This window comes from Lagopus muta, chromosome 4 (genome assembly GCF_023343835.1).
Source record: "Lagopus muta isolate bLagMut1 chromosome 4, bLagMut1 primary, whole genome shotgun sequence".
NCBI classification, from domain to species: domain Eukaryota; kingdom Metazoa; phylum Chordata; class Aves; order Galliformes; family Phasianidae; genus Lagopus; species Lagopus muta.
The window spans coordinates 55,472,080-55,489,305 of NC_064436.1; the positions used below are offsets into that span (position 1 = coordinate 55,472,080).

At 34.3% G+C, this 17,226-nt stretch overlaps 1 long non-coding RNA gene across 1 annotated transcript; it reads right to left on the reverse strand.

Moving 5' to 3' along the window:
• Positions 1-259: 259 nt before the first annotated feature.
• Positions 260-14,944, reverse strand: LOC125691942 (uncharacterized). Its single transcript, XR_007376365.1, has 4 exons — positions 14,882-14,944; positions 11,343-11,456; positions 6,572-6,699; positions 260-3,695 (listed from the first exon to the last, which is right to left on the reverse strand). It is a non-coding gene; the product is annotated as an uncharacterized LOC125691942 (long non-coding RNA).
• Between the last annotated feature and the right edge of the window lie 2,282 nt (positions 14,945-17,226).

Here is a 17,226-nt window from a genome sequence, read left to right on the forward strand (position 1 = left end):
ACAAAACATTCAGATAGAAATTTTCCATGAAAACTTTTTCCACTATGCATTTCATTTAATAAAAGCCACTCTAAGAGTTGCTAGAACTTGAGAAGTCTGATTTTCTTATACCTGCAGTTACACATTCTGAAATGCAGTGTTACATGAAGTCTTTCTCATCCTAATCTTTCCACATTTCAAATAAAAACAAGTATAATAATTATAACCATGCACATTTATGCTGCTGCAAAATATCTGATTCTTTTCCGTGTAAGAAATATGCGATTCATTCAGTTCTCATCTGTTCACTAGAGAGCAAGTGAATTTCACCCAGAAGGCAACAAATGATATGTTGATAAATCCAATTATCATAATTTTGTTAGATTGACTGTCACAGTGGGAAAATATCTAGCTAAAAATACAAGACTTTAAAAGAGAAATATAAAGCCAGTCTACTCTAATGAGGCTATAAAATATGTATGTGCATTTTAAGAATCATCCATTGCCCCTTTGCAGACATGCAGTGTACTTGTTATTTCAGGAAGTTAGTGATGCATACATTTGTCAGAGAAGCATGTCATGCCATCTTCTCATTTCAGTCCACAAGAGACAAAAACAATTCAACACTAAGTGAAGAAAATGATGTATTTACAGAGGACAGATTTCATATCCAGATAGTACTGCATAGTATGGTGCATCTCTGAAGCTCACAGTTCAGCCATCTCACAATTAGCAACAGCTCACACATCAGTGTTGCACACAGATACTAGTCTGAGTAATGCAGTACATTCATAAGGACAATATTAGGGAATTGCTGCAAGTGGAAGTTGCCTGTTTCTTAGTACAGTTGTCTAAACTCCAATAATTCACTCTGGGGGATGGGATATTATCCTAAGGCAACCACAATTTCCATTCTTCTCTAGTCTTTACTTGATGCATGAAACTCTGTGTTTGAATGATAGATACAAGAAATTTGAATGTAAACTGTATTTTCCTTATCCTTAGTCAGGCTGAGAACAAATAGCAAGAAAATAATGTAAGAGTTGTTTGACACTCATAAAGCTTCCTGTTCAGTTAAAGAGTGATGTATTTGTAGAGCCATTATGGAGCAAAGATTTGATGGCAGATTTCATTGATGTGGTTGGCAGTTTCGCACTGGTAGGTAGCTAAAAGCCATTACATTGCTCTTACTACCCCTTCACAGAAGGACAGGGGGAGAAAACAATGAAAAAGACTCATAAGTTGACATAAGGACAAGGAGATCACTCCCCAGTACTTGTCATGGGCAAAACAGATTCAGCTTGTAATTTATTGTGTATTGATTACTGACTAAAGCAGCGAGAACTGAAAGGCAGTGAGTGCACTTACATGGAATACAACATACTGTGATTCATATTCTTGTTGCAAATTAGGAAGAACACAAAGTGGTTTACCCATTACTAACTGCAAATTTCTCAGTTATCACATTTTTGGCTATTCTAAGGTCATCTCATTCTGCAACTGAGAAGCTATCCTAGAAGAAGTAAAGACCTCTAAACATTGCATGGGCTTTAACAAAATAAAATTTGCAATAGGCATTATATTAGAAAACAAAGACAAACTGTGACTAAGGTATTTTCTATGGGATGTTTTTTTTTTAATTTTTTAATTTTAAATTAACAATAAAGGATATTAAAGTTTGTGCTCAATTTAGCTTACTTGTGCTGGATTCTCTCTATCCCTTCAATCTTCTGGCCAGGAAAGGATGTTCCTCTGAAGGTATGATTCATATCAAAACAGAAGCTAAGGTCTATAAAGTCTTCTCAGCAAGAATGAAAGACTGGAAGACTGGTGTTGAACAAGAGATTAGACTTTAATCCAAACAATTCCTTCTGACTTTAATATACTTTGAAAAAAACTCAAAATTTATTTTAAGTCTTTGAAACTGCTTATTTAAAAACAAAAAAGAAAAAAGAAAAAGAAAAAAAGGTTACTCAGAAACTTCTTTTTACTTTACCAAAATTGAGGCCAGAAGGTCATATATTTCATTTTCATGGAAATAGCTGAATTTCATGGTTCTCAGCTAGACCATATAACATGATGAAAATTATTTGTCCACTCTGCAGCCTTTTCAGCAAAAAAAGCCCTGATGAAATGCTGTGATCCTCATTAATATTGATTGCCATGAACACAACTGCTTTATTCTCTACTTGTTGTACTGGCTGTTATAGTATCAGGTTCATAATCTTGAGGCTTGGTTTATGATTGGGCTTCAGAGATTGTAAAACCATCAGAAATAGCATAAGAAAAACCATAGAGAAACAATAGAAGAATGGTGGATGCCATCTCACAATGAGATTGTCCATCACATAACAAAATAGAGCCCACAAAGGATTATGGAAAGAATTTCTGCAACATCTCAAACTACTATATATTTCATTCCTTGCCACTCCAGAGGGAGTGCTACTTTGACCTTCCATCTCTCTCCCCTGCTGCTCTCCCATCCTGGGTCAATATATTTTCACATCTGATTTTTTTCTCTGTAGAGATGGGGAAAAAAATACCTATATCTAACTGATAATTAAGTTTTGATTTGTGTTACTGGAAAATGTCCCTAATACATGTTGATTAGAATAAGAACTGGAGTAGCACACAAAAATAAGTCAACAAAAGGCTGAAGAAAAACTATGCATGCAAATTTGACAGCTGTAATATACCAAGATACCAAGGTGAATCATTTAACTCCTGCAGTTTCCAAGCATGTCCACTGAATGATCACAGTGACTGATTTTACTGATAAAGAAGTCAAAGGAAACCATCCCTCTTACTGAGGAAACCACATTCCTAATTGTTCATGTTCCGTGGCATTTTGATATTAATAAGCTCATCATGCTCATGCTGTTTACCAAAACTCTGCATATCTATTAAATTATTAAGTGTCTTATATTTCACTATTGATACAATTCAACTTATTGCATGCCTGTAATATTCACCTGTCTGGACTTTCTCTGCTTCTATTGCTCTGTGTCAGTTTCTGTACCATAATACATTTTCAAACTGACCGAATTCCCAACATTTTCAAGCATTTTTTTAAAAAAAAGACTGTCACAGAGCCTCACATACCCTTAGTTCCCCAAGAAGTGCAGTTATAGGTCAATGGGAATTTTTTTTTTTTTCCCCAATATGATGGCTGTATCATTTTGAAGTCCCATACCTGTTGCCCTATGTGGATTTGAAACTAGCTTCCAGCTTGATCAGGTTTTTAAGTTCTGAATTTAAACCCAGGAAGAAAGTAGCTACTTAGATAATTCAGAGAAATGTTACGAGTCCTTTGAGCCCTGTATAATTTTGATTCATGTTAGCATTTATGACACTGGGATTTATAGAAAAAATTGCTATTCTTATCTTTTAAAAACTTTATAAAATATTCCCAGAATGCTGGTGCCTTTCTAGAAAATAAATGTAATATATGGAATACAAGATGGGCTATTACTCTGTAATACTCTGATGTCACTTTCACATTTCAGTTCAGCATATTATTTCAAAAATTATTTTTAAACACTTCTTGAAAAAAGCTGTCACCCATCAAATATCCATTCATATACTGACAATATTTTCAGCTTTCAATTACATAAACATACACATCACATGACAAATGTAAATGTTAGCATTCAGAACATCACTGTGCTCAGTCTTCTTACTCCTGTCAGTTATAGTCACACTCCAAGCAGAGATTCCTAAAACCGAGAAAAGTTAAGAAAAGATATCACTAAATGCATTAGAATTGGATTATAAATAAATGAGCTGTGTTATGAATGTAACAAGCATGGATAAGAAGAAAATATTATGGTGGTAGATACTTACATATATATGCATTAACTTTCATTTTTAAAATTGTCTCCATTTAGTATGTATCACCCACAATTACACTAAAAACAACTACTGGAATCAATAATGTGAATTGTAACAAAAATGATAGCAGGCCTGTTTGTATTTCTTTTGCTCTTCCTCAAGTATTGTACTTTGATTGGCTTGAGAAATTTTACTCTATGCAATTGTATCTTACTCTGTTACCGGGAGGATGGTTTTCAAGGTCTTCTATAGCATTGAATATTCAACAGAGTTTCTTAGTAAAATAAAGCTACATACACAACTCTAGAGAAAAAAAGTATGAAGGGGATAATACATTGTGGTATTTAAAAATCGCACACTGTCTTGTGGCATCAAACCAGAAGTACCACAAAATTTTATTTTCTGTAAAAATTATAAAAGGATGAAAGGAAGAAAACACTATCCAGAGAATAGCATCCAATGGATCAGCGTCTGAGTGGAGATCCTTCATTGCATTCCAGGCCAGGTTGGATGTGGCTCTGGCCAGCCTGGTCCAATGGCTGGCAACACTTTCTGTGGCAGGAGAGATGAAACTAGATGATCTTTGAGGTCCTTTTCAACCAAGGCCATTCTACGATTCTGCAATCTCCATCTTGGGGATTTTGGCTGTGAGGAGTTCAGAAGGAGTACAGGACACCAGTTGCTCTCTCATAAGTGCCAAATGGGTATCTTGTATCCCAAATGGGATACAGCCCAATACACTGCTGCCCTTAGTCACTGCAGTGGCAAGCTGCTGACATTCAATTTGTTGAATCCAGGAATTGACTCCAGGTAAACTTACACTGATACATGTTATGCTCAGTATTCTCAGGCAATATATAAATAGGTGTATAAGCCTTCACTTTTTCAGTGACTGATTCATGTAATGTAGCACTTCTTCCTCTATAAGAATACAAAGCGTTTGAATTGCCCAGCTTGTTTCCATGCCTACTTCTGATGCACAAAAGTGCTATTTGAGCTTGTACTGTCTCCCTACTTTGTGCCTTTCAGTAAGATATGAATTTAAGGATGCCTTGAAAGAAAAATTTCTTTGCTCCCTTATTTTAAGGGTAACATAATCCATTTTCAAGTCTGCAGGAGTCTTTCCATTGGCTTGGGATCAAGATCTACAGATTTAATAGGCATTTACCACAGATACTCAAACACAACATAATATTAGGCTGCTACTAAATCAAACTGTTGTTCTCTGTACAAAACTTCGAAAAAAAAAAAAAAAAAATGACAAAATATATGGTTCATTTTCTCAAAAAAATGAGAGTTATGAACTCCTTTGTTATCTGACTTAGGATTTAACAATACTATGTTATGACCCTTCTATATGTAAGTAGTAGAGGCAGAATTAAAAGTATGTCTAGGTACAAGCATTAATGAAGCAACTGATATACAGAAATCATATTTTACAGAAGACACAGCAGAAGAAACATATCTAACAAGGGTCAGAAGACAATAACACTACCCAAAACGGTTTTTTGTTTGTTTCTTTAAACTCTCAACATGGTTTTAAAATACCGTCAAATTAGGAAAAATGTTAAGGAGCTTTTAAAATTCCACACTAGAATAATATTCCATACACTAGAAAATATTCCACTCTACATTTGCATAATTTCATTAAAATGTTGCCAATGGCTATCAATATCAATAGTTTTGCAGCTTCACAATTACACAGTATCAAAGTATTTTGCACTATTTTTATGCATGGTAAATAACAAAGACAGTATCAGATACCTATACAGAAAATAAGACTGAAATTTCTGTGTTTTGTATAAGCATTTTGATAATAAGGCTCTGTCCTGAAAAGAAGCCTGGAGGAGACTCAGGACGAATCACATGAATGTAAATACCTGAAGGAACGGTGCAAAAAATCACTCTTTTCAGTGATGCCCAGTGCCAGGAAAAGAAACAAATAGGAAAAACTGGAACACAGGAGGTTTCCACTAAATGCCAGGCAGCACTTCTGTGCTGTGCAGGTGATGGAGCTTCGGCACAGGCTGTCCCAAGAGGATGTAAAGTCTCCTCCTAGGAAACACTGAGAAGCTGCTTGCATATGGATATGGAAAGGAATTCATGCTTCCAAAATTCCTCATGTTGCCCAAACCCACAATGGATTAATATATACTAATGCATATGTATGCACTAATATGCATATGCTTTTAAGTCTGTCAGAATGTTCATGATGTGGCAATTCCAGATCAGCTTCAATTCTAAGCTTGCATATTTCTGAATACACAATATTAGTATTTATAGACATTATTAAACATAATTAAAAAGGTGAGCCATGTGCTATAGAAGTTATTTTATCCATTCATTCACTAAAAATAGACATGAAAACTGTACCTAGAGCAGAGTTCTAGAAAAACAAGAAATTAGAAGGAAAAATCTACTGATGAGTAGTATCAGAAAGAATTTTATTAATTAATAAAGGAATTTGAAAGTACTTGTCTTTCCAATATTCCTACATCTTCAAAAATATGAAAATATGTTAGTGTTTCATTTTTAGTAATAAATGCTTAAAGTTCCTATCACACATTACTTAGGGAAATAATAACATGCTAAACAGAAAGGGAGCTTCTGACTTGTTTCTTTTTGGATGGCCTCTACTCACGTCATTGTTCTCATTGCATTTATTTTAAATACTTGATATTTTGGAGGCACTTGCTGCTTTTTCACCCAGTTAAAATAGAAGAATGCATTGCTTACACAGACAAGTAATCATAGTCCTTACATTTACCGTTGCACATATCCCTGTAATAGAAATCATATGCTACTGATTTCTCACGTCCAGGTGAATATGCTGAGGAAGATTCTCATAATCCTGATCATGAGCTGGGTTTTCATGGTACACGCAAACATCTGAAAGTAAATAAAGAAAAAATTAAAGTTTATATGCTAAGTGTATAGACACTTAGACACACACAAACATGCACAAGCAGACACACATAAATTTGTTTGAAACATCTGTGAGGAAGAATAATGTTGTGCTTCAGAATATGTTTGATTCACTGCATCATCACCAAAAGGAGTGCTATTTGTGGACAGGAAATAAAGAGGATTTCTGACATCCATGGGGAAAAAAATTGGAAGTAATATTTTACAGAGGAGGAGGTAACCTCTTTTAACCTCTTAACCTCTTTTTCTGTTTGTCTATCAAAGTAATGATAACAACAAAACGCTCAGGTTGTAATCACAAATGTTTCCTTTCATCGTCACTTCTCCAGTAAGTCCTGCAGGGTTCATATGCACAGAAAATCTTTCAAATGTAAATGACAAAATATCTCATCTGTGATTAAGTTCTTGCACAGCACCATGCTCTGCAAAGAATTAGCAGAAAAGTAGCAAAGATGGTCAAAAGAAAAAGATCTGACTCTTCAAAATTACTTATTCTGTGCTTAGTGATACAGAAAACTAAGCCATCAGACTTTTCCAGATTCATAGCTCTGGTACTTAAATCTTCAACAATGTAAACTGGCATCCTTCCACCACTTACAGTGAAGATGGGAGGTACAGTATTGAAAACTCACCATAGATCTAGATGTTAGTAATATCTTCTCATGTAGTTAAGCAGTTCTAGGATCACTTCAACAAAGAGGGATGGAGCAGATGCAAAATATTGTAAAGCACTTTGCAGAAGAGAAATACAGAATCTATGACGTGTTTACTCAAATGAAGTATTTTTGTTTGGACGTAAATATTCAGTGGAAAGTTTCTGCAACCTATTTCTAATGACAAGTTAAAAAGTGCCAACAAAATTAAAGACAGAACCTGAACGATCGGCAATACTAAAGATGGTTTTAGAGATATGTAGACTCTTTCCTGTGTCTGAGAGTCTGAAAGTCTAGGAATGAGTGCAAATAATTCTTTTAGAGATTGTCCTGGAAAAGACATATTTTCTCCTCTTTTTAGACAGTTTTTTTTTTTTCTTTACTGCATTTATCTCCCTCTCCCCTTCCCAGCACACACAACCTCCACCCTCAAAGCATAAGAGAAATAATCCTTTCCTCTTCAACTGCCACCAATTTTCCTGACATTGTAATTAAAGAACTGACAGGGAAAGTGCAGTACTTGCTGTGAAATGAAATTTTTACACTAAAGAGAGTTGTAGACAGCTCAGTGATAAGATAATTTAGATGGCAAGAGAAGGCAGCTAATGTATATGTGGGTATAAATGACAAAGAGTGGAGATCTGAGCTTTTGAAAATGTGGTTCAGACATCTCCTCTTGAGACTGTGGGGAAGAAGGTGCAAAGATGTACTTGCAGCTTTCCTGCCAGTCACAGGTGGAAGCTGAAAGCTATTGAACAGAAGCTGCATCTGAATGAGAAAGGAAGAGACAGACGGAAATTGATGGCAGGTAAGTGTTGTTAAAGCAGATTGGTGCAATGAAGGTAAAAGTAACAAGTGGAAAGAAAAACATGGTGGCTTCCTAAAGAAAAGGAGCCAAAGCATTTTGAAATATTGTTTCTTTTCAGATTCAAGAAGGGATAATGAACACAGTAGCTGAACTGTAGGTATAAAATGAACATTATTATTATTTTTAACCAAAACATGGTGAATTACAAAGAAATGACTTCTAGCTTAGTCTGAAAAGAGACCTAAGATAAAACAGTATAAAGCCCAGTAAAGAGTAATTCAGGAGGATTGGAGCATGCGGTATAATATATATTTAAGGAGAATATCAGAAGAAAGGAATGACATTTGCAAATTTCCTGCCAACATAAAACATTTGGACTGAAGTGAAAGATAGAAATGCCAAGAAAATAATTGCGGGAAAGTTTTGAAGAATGCAGGTCTGAACGACAATCTAAAGCAGTAAGTAGGAGTGCTACAATGTCCATAACAAAGGATCTCCATTATTCTGACATTTCAAAATGCAAAAACTATGAAGCATTCATAAAAGGGGCCAAGCTAAGAGTGGTTGTTATATATAGTATTAAAAAGGTAGGGAGACCACAGGTTTATTTGTTTACTTCAAAGAAAGGAGAAGTGTAGAAAAGTTGTTGGGATGCAGATAATCAACGGTGAAGAAAAATTAAATTTAAATTCCCTAAATGTTTAATGTGGAAAACTAAATATTTGAAGAGAAGTGTTAAGAATATGTAAATTCTTGAAAGGTTATAATTTGAAAATGTACAGAGGTGAATGATGTGGTTAAAAATAAAAGTTGACACGGATTATCTACAATACTTTTAAACAAGCTTAAAAAAAAGGAAAGCTTTTGCTTATATTTTTTCTCTTAATATTTTATTTCAAATTTCTGCACAACCAAATTACTAGATAATCACCTCTAGAATCAAATAACAGTCCTGAGAGGTATGTTTTCGTATTACAGCCAAAGTAAGGACACACATATCTTTTAAGGATTACTCATAAGAAGTTTGTTATCTCCACTTTTACAATATTGGGTTTGAATAAGAATCAAAACAATTTCTGAAAATCTCTTAGGTCATGTTTAAATGATGTATATGGATTTGATAAAATTTACTTTAATGAAAGACATTTACAAAAATCATGTATGAATCATGGCCTCCTTACCAAATGTAGCTAAATCTCACATTGCTATAAAAATGATAGGGCAGTAAGTGTGAATGAATATGAACTATAAAATACGAACTATCAAGGCAGTGCCTGCAAAACAATTAGTAAGAACCATGGTAGAATTTAAAGTGTGTTAATGAACTTAAATGCAGCGATTGTTGGCCTAGTGAAGCTACTGAACAGTGAAACATGAAGAAATATGTGAGTAAAGGATAAGTGAATTTCACCAAACCATTTTTTCTTGTTAATGGAAAGATTCTCAAAGACAGAATCATAGTTTCTTACACACATTTTCTTACAGCTATCGTTTGATAATGGTTTTGATGTAGAATTTACTGAAATAAATTCCAAAGTGCAGTCAATGCAGAATACTTTGCTTTTTCATCTCTATCTTTGCTTTTTCTTTTCCTTTGGTAGTTTTAACTCCCCATTTTATTTCTTTTCATTTGACTGCTGAAATTCATTGTACTTATTTGTTTAGAGTTTCTGCATTATTCTTTTCTTAATGTAGTGCAATAATCCTGAAATATGCACTCATTATAGTTGATGGCATCAAATCAGATTACCTTACATAGCAACCGTTGCCAAGAAAGTCAACATCTCAAGCTATATAATCTGTGCTAACATTGTTAAATGTTTTTTTAAGTTTATTTTAAAGCCTCATCTAATCTTTGTTGTTTAGTGGGAAGTTTTTCACATATTATTTATGATCACTTAGCAGTAAAAAGAAGCACAATCTTGATAAGTGGAAGACTGAGCCATTCTCTTGCTCTGAAACATGTCTGAACAGCATATAAAAGGAAGAGAACAAGCGTATTTCATTTCTAAGATTGTTTGTTATTTCAGAGAATTGTAGGATAAACTTGTTTCTGAAGTGTTCATCTTGCCTATAAACAAGTTTAGATGTCTGGTATGGACAGTTTTGCAGCAGTAAAATAACACTCGTAGAGCTGACCATAGAGGAAGATGTTGATTATAAAAAAATTATCCTTTATGACTATCTCCACAAGTACTCTTGAAAGATACCAGACTAATAAAAATGGAAACAGGCAGGAGAAATGCAGTAAAAAAGCTTCCTGATACTACCCTGTGGGAGCACTTCACTGGCATCTCAGAATGAGAGATAAGTAAAGTTTGTTGCCTGGTTAGACTTTGGTCAGTTTGCAGTAAGTTCCCTCAAAGGTCCAGTGAGTTATGACAGCAGTTTTGATACACTGATTGACTTACCGATAAGTTCAGCATTTTTTTCTTCAGTTTTGTGTTCCTGCCCACTTTAGTCTCAAAAGCACTGCCTTGTTTCATGTTTGAGAGTCAAGCACTGCCTTGTTTCATGTTTGAGAGTCTCTGTTCACTTCTGCTGCTCATGCAGAAACCTGTGTAACTTCACTATAGTTCCCATCACCTAAAGCACATTTTTTTGTCTACAAACACGAGTAGGGACTTAACATGATTAATTTGTTCAAAATGAAAGACAGGCAAACTGACTTTCTCTAAACCTTGGTTTGATTTAATTTAGAAAGTCACCATATCCAACACTGCATTATATTTACTAACCTTATGACGATGATCTTTAGGCACATTTTTGTTCAAAAATAGTCACCCTACACACATACACACCTCTCATCTGTCAATCCAGCCAGTTCCTTAAAAGTGTTTAAATTTCTTCATGGTGTAGGTGATTATTTTGTGCTTCAATAAGAAGTTTCAAGATGTATTAAAACTGTTTCCTGTTGACCTCTAATTTTTTCTTTCAATGAATAAACATTTTAGCTAAGTAAAGTGAAAAATAACGCATCATAAGGTTTTTTTTGTTTTTTTTTTTTTGTTTTTGTTTTTGTTTTAAATCAAGAATGACAGAAGTAACTAGATTCACCAGCTTTTTTCAGTCATTCACCAAGAATGTTGGAATAGACAGTGGCTATTTCTACCAACAGCCTGTAATGAAGTTGCTAGAACACTTACCTGCTGTGCAGAAATGCTGAGATCAAAACTTTCTTTATTCATGATTTACAGCAAAGCCTTGAGCTTGGCTCTTCCGCATCTCAAGAGAGTATAGGTCTTGGCTTGTAGGATACTCTGAAATGAGCAAATATCAATCTCCTTTTAAAAAGGCTCAACTTCATGTAACTAAATATTAGTTCAGGAAAAGAGTAAGAATGACACTGCATAGCATGACTATTGAAGTACTCAATGGGACAGAAAGCTGGATTCCAGCCACTGTTTCAGAGGGTGGTGTCTGCTGGACATCATAAGACTTCATCCATTTTGTAGTTAAGAAACAGAAACTCTCTAATGCCAGAATCCTTGTGCTTCTTCAGAAAGAAAGAAACAAAATTCTTATTTAACATTCTGAAAAGAACAATCTTGACATTGCTGCAATTTTCTCCATTTTGCTTTGCAAAAAATATTGAAGTCATACTTCAAACTGTTTTAGAACTGCAAATTTTAACAATAAATGGGCACTCCAATATCTACTTATGTAGATATTTTTTTCTTGTAAATAAAATATTGACATGTTGAAATCAAATCCGATTTCAGATATTTGCAATAATCTTCACAGACTATTTATTCTTAAACACCTCAGCAAATGACTGCTTACTTAGCACAGGAAATCTACATGGATTCCTGTGACAGGAGAGAAAACCTAAACTGTAATTGTTTAGACTTTCTAACACTTCAAATACTTGTAGCGTTTTAATTAAGTGCAGATTAGATTCAGGTCACTGGCTTTAAACTTGCCTATTTTAATTATTTAGATGCTTGAAAAAATGTCCTAAATATTGACTGACAAGAAAAAATTCCTTATTTCCCTCCTCTTCAGATTATTATTGATTTAACAAAATATTTTCCCAGAATTTTAGAATTTTCTGGGCTAGATTAATCAAGATAATCTTTCCTGCCCTGGGACACCTCACAGTTAATTCCAATCCCTTGGAAAGATCCCCACTGAGAACTAAAAAATGAGATTTTAGCTTACCTGTTCAACAGAAAACACAAAATACAAGACAATCCTAAAGCTTTTCGGAAATTTGTGAGTGAGGAGAGGTGAATAGCTTTCTTCATCTGTTAGGTTACGTGAATCACTTCTTTTCTCACATAACATAATATATGAGATAAAAATCACAGAATTCTAGGGGCTGGGAGGGACCTCCAGGGATCATCAAGTCCAACCCCCCTGCCAAAGCAGGTTCCCTACACCAGGTGATTTTGATTTTAAATAAGCATAGATATTACTTGAATAGATATGGTCATGAGTAGCTTAATTGGCTTCTACAGTGATGTATGCTGAAAAAATATTATCGAAAGCTGATCTTCACAGAAACAAGAACAGCACAGAGAGGGTTGGAAAAATAAGAAAAGATCTGCTAATTTTCATGATACTTTGCAAATATTATGGCTGCAGTTGGACTAGTTTGCTGAGATCTGTGTAGAAGCAAAACAGCCTCGTCCCCTATTCCACATTTGACAGGTACTTTGAGAAAAATATCTTCCTCAAATGCACTTATTAAATTATTAAGAAAATTTTCCAATTTAAAGTTTTCTTAGTATTTATACAATTATAATCACTGAATCATGGAATCACAGGGGTTGGAAGGTATGTCTGGAGATCACCTGGTCCAATCTCACTGCTAAAGAAGTTTGGTGCAGCAGTGTAGACAGGAAAGGGTTCGTATTGGTTCATCTTAACTGTTTCCAAAGGAGACAGGTTACTTTTAAGGAAAGTAGGATATGAGTATTTTTCAAAAGTTTTTGAAAAAATAAGGTGACATATATTGTCTTAATTTAAGCATCAAAGACCAATAATAATTTTAGAAAATGTATGGCCAAACATAGTATATAGAGAACAATCTAATATTAAGTATACTGAAGCTCACATTTACTGTTTATTTTTCCAATATCTTAGCAACAGTTTGACTATGACACTTTGGACTTCATTCAAATGGCATAAAATAAAATAGAAGTTCTACTTACTAAACAACAACAACAACACCAAGCTTAAAAGATATGAATTTGAATAATCTATTAAGAATTTTCATGAACCTGTTCTTAGAATATGGAAAGAAAGAAGGAAGGAAAAAGAGAAGGAGGGGGAAGGGTAGGAATAAATCTGAGCATTTAGAAAACACTGGGTGATAATCTTTGATTATCTTCAGGGCAAGTGAAGAAAATGTAAGTCAAGATGCTCTTAAACTTAACAACATAAAAAGCTCCCTAGATTAGATGAACTCTATAGGAACATGTTTGAAAACAATAACAATTAAATACATGGATAAGCAAAAGGAAGCACTTCTAAAATTACATGAGCTGTTATGTCTGTAAGGGGAAGGTGGTTGAGTAAACTTTATTGAGACAGATGCAGCAGTGAATGATGGGTACATACAAAGCAATTTGCATAGCTTTGTTTAACAAATTGTTGGGTGGTTTTTTTTTTTTGAGTTACAAATCAAATGACAAAAAACAATTTCAATTACAATTTTTTACATCTATATTTTTAAAGAGCTATGAAGTAAAAAACAAACTTCAAGCATTTAAAAACTCTACGAAGAATTGAAGAAAAATTAATACATACGATATTCTCAGCTTCATTTACTATCTTATTTTTAGGCCCTTACAAACCTATTACAATGCCCTCAATATTTCTTTATATTGACAGCATACTCTCAGTGTTTCTTGATATATCTTTATAGTAGATGCTACTAACAGAGAGAGTAAAACTTTCTTATTTGTTCCAGTATTTATTCCAAAGATAAGGCAGCCAAACAGTTATACACATTTATTTGTGGACTCTCTTGCCAAGAGAAGTTGTGGAAATTCCATCACTAATATAATCTATAACTACAAAGTTAAATAGCTGCTCTTTAACTGCCTGAATGACTTAGATAACACTACAATTTCTACGAAGAAAAAAAAAAAAAAAAAAAAAAAATCAAGAAATTTTGGAACACAGTGGCTTTCCATGAAAATGGTTTCTGTAAACATCCAATATGATATTAGAAAGATTTTTAACAATTTTAAGATGAAAATGGTCATATAAGAGATACATTGTGTTTTTAGGATACAGGCCAACTCATGAACTATACCTCTCTGAGCAGTTTCTCTTTCCCATGTCTCTGTTTTGCTGAATTTCCCATTAGTTACATTTCCTACATGATAAAGCATTTACATCCACTGCTTTCCTAAGTTTTTTCACTTTCTTTACGGATAAATGATCTGCTTCTTCTGATTTCAAATATTTTGATTTTTTTTTCTTATTTCTACCCCATGTTTAGTTTGGAGTAGAGCTAGTTAATTAGAACTTGGTAAAATTATACACTGGGAATTTCCTTTTTAAGCCATTTCCGGAGAAAAATTGTAAACTAAAATATTGTTCTGCTATGGTTTTTCACAGCATTCTATAACATAGGAGGCATGCTATTTTAAGTAAGAAACTATTAAAGACATTAATTTATTTGTAAGGAATCTTTTTCCTGTAAAACAGAAGGCATTTCTCTATTACTTACTATGCAGCAGCATCTGAAATACTATACTTCTTCCTCAATACTCAGAAGAGGGAACAGCAAAGTTGTCTCAAATAGGCTACAGCAGTGGGCCCAGGTGAACCTCATGTGGTTCAGCAAAACCAACTGCAAAGTCTTGCACCTGGGTAGCGGCAACTTCTGCTATCAGAACAAGCTGGGGGATGAAAGGATTGAGCGTAGCCATGCTGAAAGAAACCTTTTGGTGGATAGGAAGCTGAACATGAGCTAGTAATGAGTACTTGCAGTCCGAGAAGCCAAATGTACCATGGGTTCCATCAAAAGAAGCATGGCCAGCAGGGCAAGGCAGATGATCCTGCACCTTTCTGTGCTGGTGAGACCTTGCCTGGAGTACTGCATCCAGATGTGGAGTCCTCAAGGTCAGGGTGGATGGGACTCTGAACAACCTGATCCAGTCATAGGTGTCCCTGTTCATTACTGAGGAGTTGGACTAGATGGCCTGCTAGAGCCTCTTCCAACTCAAACAATATCAGTAGTACTGTCATTGAAAGATAAAATGTTCCACTCTCACATTTTGGTTATTCATTAAAGCTTATGAAAGATATAGTGCAAAGAATGTAAGTTTTACCTGACCAAATGGAACAAAATAATGTTTCCGTCGTTTATTTTCTCCCATCTTTTCTATTTCCCCTGTCAGCTTTGCGAGAGGAATATAGGGAGGTTATCTCTACCTTAACAGTTAATCAATTTTTAAGACTAATGGTTTTCATGTCCTTTGGTTAGGGGTTCCCCTCTCTTTTTCCTTGAGCAACTGCTGTTTTCTCTGAACCATAGCAACCAGTCAAGCAAGCAGAGGAAGTAGCTCCCTCAGAAATCAACACCAACTCTGCTCCATACATAATCTAGTGAGGATTACTTACATTCCCATCCACTACTAGGCTTATAAATGTTATTTATCATGAACTATCGAGAAGAGCAGTGGTATCAACAATCTTACCAGTACTTCTCTATGATCCACAAGCAGAAGCAGCTGGAAAGCTCCATGTAATTTGGATCCTGATACCATGAGAGAATTTTTTTGTGCAACAGAAAGAGGTCAGCTTGTAGTAGAAAAAAATTTGAAAAGACAATACAGTTGAAAATGGGTACACTAGCAGCACAGCTCTTCTTTTGTAGCTTCCAGTTAGTATTGCAGCAGCCTAGCAAAAATAGGAGCACCAGAAAGCAATTATTAACAGTTACCTCACATTAATGTGTCACCAGCACGTATTTCCATATTTTTTTTTACAGTTTGTTGACACTTACCTTTCCCATCTGGAGAAGTTTCTTGTTTTCTATCAAAGGCAACATCAAGAAATATCAATGAGTTTCAGATTTTCCTGTCTTGTAATGGCAGGAAATGTAAATGTAATTGATGTACCAAAATAGAAGAAATCTATTTTGTTAGTATTCTTGTAATTTATCTTTTCCTGAAACAAGTGATTTAAGGGCAAAAATGTTTAGAATGTTGAAGAATAGTAAAGTACAGAATAAGTAGAGGACAAAAAAGTTAAGTAAAACACGAATGGTGATTTACACATTACTATGGAATCCTTAATGGTTAAGACAAAATTCTGATTACTCATTTACTGAGTAACATCACTTCTTTTTGTAATTCTTGATAATGACTCTGAAAAGAACAGATAGACTTTTGTTGGATTTGGAAAAAGATAAAGCAATCAGCTCAACAGAAGGCAGAGTAATCCTCAGCAAATACTGCTGCTTGTTTTGAAATCTGATCCAAACTGAAATTTTAAATTAATAAGAATGCATGTCTGCAGGTCTTATCTTACTTACATTTGCACATTACTGGGAGCATAACAGAAATACTTATTTATCTTAAAAGTCTTCAAGGAATTCCATCATTAACAATTAAAAAAACTGTCATACAAGAAAATCACCTTCACATTTAAATCTGTTGCTGTATGCAACGAACAACAACTACACATATCAAATTACCAAAAATTCTGCAAATACCCTCTGGTCAAATAGATTGAGTTTATTTTGAGGAATTTTGGTGACACTTCATTGCAGGAACACTTAACAGCTCATCAAACTAACTCAGCATTAAGGGTTAGAACAGTTCACAAGATGTTGGAAAGTAGAAATGTACAAATTCAAACTGTTGTTTTCTCAGGCTGAAATAGTACTTAAAATTAATAAAATATGTTTTGTCTTTTTCAAATTCTGAATTTTAGGTTAAGTATTGTTGTACTTTCAATTATTGTATTGTATTTGTATTGTACAAATATATGTATTTTCAGTGCTAGAGACCAGTGAAACTTCTAGTATAGTCTTAACAATTCCTATGTCTTTTATTTCTTTCTGAT